Genomic DNA, 6669 nt, shown 5'->3' on the forward strand with positions numbered 1-6669 from the left:
TGCACTACAAGAAATGCTAAAGGAAATTCTTCAGTAAGAGAAATGATTCTAACTTAGAACTCAGATCTTCAGGAAGAAAGAAAAAGTATCTATATGAATAAATACAAAAGACTATTGTTTATTTCTTAATTTTTTGAAGTGCATATCACCACTGAAAAGCAACATTGTATTATTTTTTGTGAGTTATGTGATATCTATAAATGTAGTACGTACAATGACTGCAGCATAAACAATGGGGGTTCACAAATGGACATATGCAGTTACAGGGATTCTTCATCTTATGTGAAATCATACAATGTTAAATTTATGAGGACAGTGAGAAATTAAGAATATTTTAATATTCCATGGGTCATTAAAAATTCAGAGAAGTTATGCTGAAAAACCAACATATACAAAACTGGAATTAAAATATATTTAATCCAAAAGAAGGCAGAAAAGGGAGGAGAAAGAAGCAAAACAACAACAACAACAAGCAAAAGAGGGGACAAAAAGTAAAATGGCAGATCTAAATCCATTACATAAATAATTGATGGAATTTTAATAGAATAAACACTCCAAGAAAAAGACATAAAATGTCATAATGGATAAAATTAAAGAAGAAGTTGCACAAAAATAGAGCATATCCTAGATCATTAAACAAGTCTCAATAATTTAAAAGTATTGAATCATACTGATCACATTAAATTAAATTATAAATTAATGACTAAAAGCTTTCTGAAAAATCTCCCAAGCATTTGGAAATTAACAACATATTTCTGTATAATTCACAGGTCAAAAAAGAAACCACAAGGAAAATTAGAAAATATTTTAAACTGAATGATAATGAAAATATAATATATCAAAAATTGTGGGGTAAAGTTAAAGCAGTCCTTCGAGGAAAATGTATAACTTTAAATGCTTCTATTAGGTAAGAAAGAGGGTCTAAATTTGTGTCCCAAGATTTTACCTTAAGAAGCTAGCTAAAACAGAATAAAGCAAAACAAAACAAAGTACGTGCAAAGGAAGCAAAAAGACAGCAATAAATATAAAAGCAGAAATAAGTGAAGTAGAAAATGAATAAAATAGAAAAATTAAATCAAAGCTTATTTCTTACCAAAGATCAATATTGATTGCTGAAGCCATAGTTGAACAAAAGAGCAAGAAAATAAGTTACCACTATGTCTTGACAGATGTGTTCTTTATGATAAATTGTTGAATTAAATATTTCTGTTTTGTACATTTTCTGTATATGTTTTATTTCACAATAAAATATTTTCAAAATATAAAAAAGAAATAATTATACATATACACAAAGATACTTACATGAGGATGTACATGGTGATCTCGCTAAAAGTCCAAAATGTGGGAAGTCTTTTACACATTGCCAAGCTTCAACTGCTGTCAGCTCATGGCCATTCTTGTTACATCTCTGCCCTCACCCACTTAATTCCCTCCTCCTCCCACCCAGAATTACTTTTAAGCAGATATGATACTCTTTTATTGATAAATAATTCCATTGGTTTTCAATACATATATTGTCAAATGAAAAAAAGCAAGTTTTATAACAATGCTTATACTGTGATGCTATCTTTAAAAGTATATGTGTTTACATACTTATTTCAATTTGTTGGCTGCACATAGAAAGAGTCCTGGAAACTTAAACAAGTCAGGATATAAACATGTTTTGCCTCTCAAAAGGCAAGTAGAGAGTGGTTTTCTTGTAGGAAAGAAAACATAGAGCATATCCTAGATCGTTAAACAAGTCTCAATAATTTAAAAGAAAGAAAGAAACCAGGTTTCTTTCTAAACACTGTTTGCTGCCCCCAGACACACACATTGTGCCTCTTGATAGCCATCTCAGCCTATATTAAAAAATAGGAATGCAAATCCAACTACAGATAACCAGATATTTTGGCAACAAGGAAAGGAGATATCCATGTCTGCTTAAACACACACACACACACACACACACACCAGAAATAGTTTATTGTAGATGAGTAAACACATAAATGAGTAAAAGGTCTAAAAAGAACAGAGACAACATGTCCAATGTAAAACTTCAACATGCCTGGAGCACATGCCATAGGTAGAGCTCAGAAAAAGTAACTAAGGAAGGTGTGGAAATAAAAACCATGGTCCTCTCTTTGCAGCAGCTGCTGCAAGAATGACGACCGCTCTCAGCAACCAGAGAGTTGGTATCTCACAAAATGTCAACATTGCTCTGAAGGAAAACCCAGATTTTATGAAGAATCCCAGAGGAATCCTGCAGAGGAACTCCAATCACATCAATGCGAAGCTCAGCTTCCTTGGGAAGAAAAACAAGCAGCTCTGGGTTGATGAATGGTAGGGAAAAGGAAAGGAAATGGCTACTGTTTGCACTATCTGTTGTGATGGGGCCTCCATTACAGGATGAGGTCTGCCTGCATTCACTTTCCAAACAATGTTGTTATTAGGAGAGAAGATGTCTCGTTGACATCCACAATTTCTTGGGTGAAAATATATCTGCAGGGTTTGAATGAAGTCAGGTGTTGCTTGCTTGATGTTTCAAGCCCAGAAAAATGAACTAATTTTCTAAAGAAATGATATTGAATGTGTATCAAATTCAGCTGCATTGATTTATCAAACCATGAAAGTTAAAAATAAAGAATATCAGAAATTTTGGAATGGTACCTATTTCTGTAAGAAAGCATGCTGATGGATAAGATACAGGAGTTGTTCAACTATACGAACAAGATGCTGGATTTACCTAAGAACTGTTTGTGATATTTTTTTAAACACAATAAAATTATTTTATTAATCAAAGAAAGACCTGATACATATTCCTTCTATTTTCTAGCTTTATTGATATGTAATCGACATATATAATTGTGTGAGTTTAAGGTGTGTAACATGTTGATTTGATACACTTTTATATAGGAAAATGATCACCACCTCAGAATTAGCTAACACTTGTATCATGTCACATAATTACCATTTCATTTTTGTGGTGGGAACATTTAAGATCTACTCACCTAGCAACTTCTTTCAAGTATATAGGAATACAGCATTATTAACTGTAATCACCATGCTATACATTAGATCCCCAGAGGTTATTCATTTTATAACTGGAAGTTTGTATTCTTTGACCAACCTCTCCCCATTTCCCCTACCCACAGCCTCTTGTAATCACCACTCTACTCTCTATTTCTATGAGTCTGATTTTTTAGATTCCACATATAAGTGAGATTATATAGTATTTGTCCTTCACTGACTTATCTCACTTAGCATAATGCCCTCGAGGTCTATCCATTTTGTTGCAAAGGGCAGTATATCTTCCTTTCTCATGGCTGAATAACACCCATATATATTCTTTATTCATTCATTCCTTGATGGGCACTTCAGTTGTTTCCATATCTTGGCTATTGTGAATAATGCTGTAATGAATATGGGAGTATACATATTTCTTCAAGATCCTGTTTTCATTTCCTTTGGGTATATACACAGAAGTGATATTGTTGGATGATATGGTAGTTCTGCTTTTAATTTTTTTAGTAACTTCCATGCTGTTTTCCATTGTGGCTGCAACCAACTTACATTCCCACGAATAGTGCAAAAGTGTTCCCCTTTCTCCACATCCTTACTAACACTTGTTATCTCTTGCAACTTTCTCAAGGGAAAGATACTACCTACTGCAATGTTACCTGTGTTAGTTTCTGGTTTTGTTTTGACCAGATAATTTCCATGCTTCAAAATTTTGAATTATCATCATCTTTTGAAATGACACCATACTAATTCAAGTGCCAGCATAAATTAAAATACTTCTCAAGTGCTCAGAAGAAATTAACATCGAAGAGCCCCATGGTTAAAAAGAAACGTAATGGATTTTCTAAAGTAAGCAAAGAAATTTTCCAGTACACACTCAGTCAATATGGAATTATTGCAATGTGACCGTAATAAAATGACTCTGGAAACTGGGATTCCCTGCACTGTTCTACAGAAACCTAAACTTTTTAGGTAGGAGTAGTTAGGAGTCAGCCCCAATACCTGTAGTTAGGAGTACAAGTATTGGGACTGACAAATTTGGAGTTCAAGCACTGATATTACAGCTTCCTAATCAGGTGATCCTGGACAAGCGATTTAGGCCCTTTGATCCTTCATCCCTAAACAGTAATTTCCTATAGGAAGTAAGTGAAGAGGAAATTAGATAATGCATGTGAAGATGGTGTGCCTGCAGAGCCCAAGTGCTCTGTAACTCTCCGCTCTCCACTCTTTTGCTTAATTCTCACTCCATGTTCATCTGGGTCACAGGCCTATGGAAGAAGGATACACTTTAATACAAAGAGGGGGAGGTTCAGGCATGTAATTAAAACAAACAGTCCTACTTTCACCCCAAAAGTGTATAAATTACTGTTATGAAGTAGCATTTTTGTAACACCCCTAAAAACTGCCTCTTATTTCCCATGTTTCCAGGTCTACAAGTTCTATTCAGTTTTCCACCTCTTACCTAAAGAATCTCCTCTTTTGGAGGAGATTCAAGCAAGTTCATCATTTGGACCCAGGAGACTTCACTCACTAGCCCTGGAATACTGTTCAAATCCTTTTACTTCCCTACATTTCAGCTTTTTCATTTGTAAAATAGAAAACTATGCTGCTTCATGGAGCTTGCATTCTTGTGGGAAGACATTTTTTAAAAAGAAAAAGAAAACCAAGTTGTTTATATAGTACATTAGCTAGTGATAAGGCGAAGGAGAAAAATAAGACAAAGCAGGTAGAGAGGAAGTATTGATGGTGGAGCAGTTTGAAATTTCAGATAAGATGTCCAGGGAAACTACTGGGCATATACCCTGAGAAAACCATAATTCAAAAAGATACATGTACCACAACATTCATTACAGCACTATTTACAATAGCCAAGACATGGAAGCAACCTAAATGTCCATCAACAGATGAACGGATAAAGAAGATGTGGCACATATATACAATGGAATATTACTCACCCATAAAAAGGAATGAAATTGAGTTATTTGTAATGAGGTGGATGAACATAGAGTTTGTCACACAGAATGAAGTAATTCAGAAAGACAAAAACAAATACCATATGCTAAGACATATATATGGCATCTAAAAAAATGGTACCGATGAACCTAGTGACAGAGCAGGAATAAAGATGCAGACATAGAGAACAGACTTGAGGACACAGGGGGGAAGGGGAATCTGGGATGAAGTGAGAGAGTAGCATCGACATATATACACCACCAAATGTAAAGTGGATGGCTAGTGGGAAGCTGTTGCATAGCACAGGGAGATCAGCTCGATGCTTTGTGATGACCTAGAGGGGTGGGATAGGGAGGGTGGGAGGGAGGCTCAAGAGGGAGGGGATATGGGTATATATGTATACATATAGCTGATTCACTTTGTTGTGCAGCAGAAACTAACACAACATTGTAAAGCAATTATACTCCAAAGAAGGTGTAAAAAAAAAAGGGATGTCCAGGGAAAATGACCCTGGAGTCAGGACTTGAAGAAAGTGAGGGAGTGAATCCTGCAGAAATCTGGGGAAGATCACTGAGGCAAAGGACAGTGGTGCACTGAGTATATTCAAGGGTCAGGGAGGAGCCAAGTGTGGCTGGAGGAGTGGGTGATGGAGGCTTGAGACAATGAGGACACAGAACTTTAGGGCTAGTAGCATGACCCTGGAGGTAACAGAGACATTTGGTTATTGGTTCTGAGTGACAGGTGAAGCCACTGGAAGGTTTTGGGCAGAGTAGTGACATATGACTTCCTTTCAGTAGGACCTGTGCCAAGAAGAGATTGCATGGAGCAAGAGAAGCCTGGGGTCTGTTGCAATAATCCAAACAAGCGATGATGACAGTGTGGGCCAGAATGGTGGCAGTGGAGGTGTTGAAAATGGTCAAAGGTAGAGCCACAGACTATGCTGCAGTTTAGATGTGGGTGTGAGAGAGACAGTGGAGCTAAATTCTGAACAATTGAAAGGATGGCCCAACACCTAAAATATGTGTCTGTGGAAAGATCAAATTGGAGAAAAAAGTATCAGGAGCTGGGTAATAGGTATTTTAAATTTGAAATGTCTATTAGATATGAATGTTGAGTTCTTGAGTAATATCTGAGGTGGAGATGCACATTTGGGGGTCTTCAACCCAATAAATGTTGTCTATAGGTTTAGAAGTTCTGGTAAGAAAAAAAAAGGTGGGACAAAGGTAATTGAAGAGAGTTTCACAGAGGGCACCAGCAAGGATCTCTATCAGGACTCAGGGAATAAAAACAGTGGGAAACTGTTTTAAGAATCCAGGAGCAGCTGAAGCCATGGAAGCAGCATTGCCCAAAAGGAGCAGTTGCCTTAGGTAAAGGCCACATTCTTGCAGTTTGGGAACCAAGGAGTTAATACTCCCAACATTTCTCTCCACCTTCTCCCTGACCTCCTACACGTGCTTCCCATTGACTGGACCCAACCAGAAGTCAGAGGCAAGGAAGCCCAGGCAGTGAAGCCCATGGAGGTTAGCCCTTCAGGGCATGGAGAGCAGTGGGAAAGGCTGGGAGGAAATAGGGAAGGGAAAGCTGAAGCCGCTAGAAACCATGGGATTGTGTAGGGAGCATATGTAGATAGAAACGAGAAGTCCAGTGATTGAGTCCTGGGCCTTCCAACAATCAGAAGAAGAGGCAAAAAGAAGACTAACAAGGGAGACTACAAGG

The 6669-nt window shown here is 37.0% G+C and overlaps 1 pseudogene; it reads left to right on the forward strand.

Moving 5' to 3' along the window:
- The first annotated feature begins 2143 nt into the window (after positions 1-2143).
- LOC114903822 lies at positions 2144-2674 on the forward strand (annotated as a pseudogene).
- Positions 2675-6669: the final 3995 nt, after the last annotated feature.

Source organism: Monodon monoceros, unplaced genomic scaffold (genome assembly GCF_005190385.1).
Source record: "Monodon monoceros isolate NGI ecotype Baffin Bay Population unplaced genomic scaffold, NGI_Narwhal_1 Super_Scaffold_21, whole genome shotgun sequence".
In the NCBI taxonomy this organism is placed as follows: Eukaryota; Metazoa; Chordata; class Mammalia; order Artiodactyla; family Monodontidae; genus Monodon; species Monodon monoceros.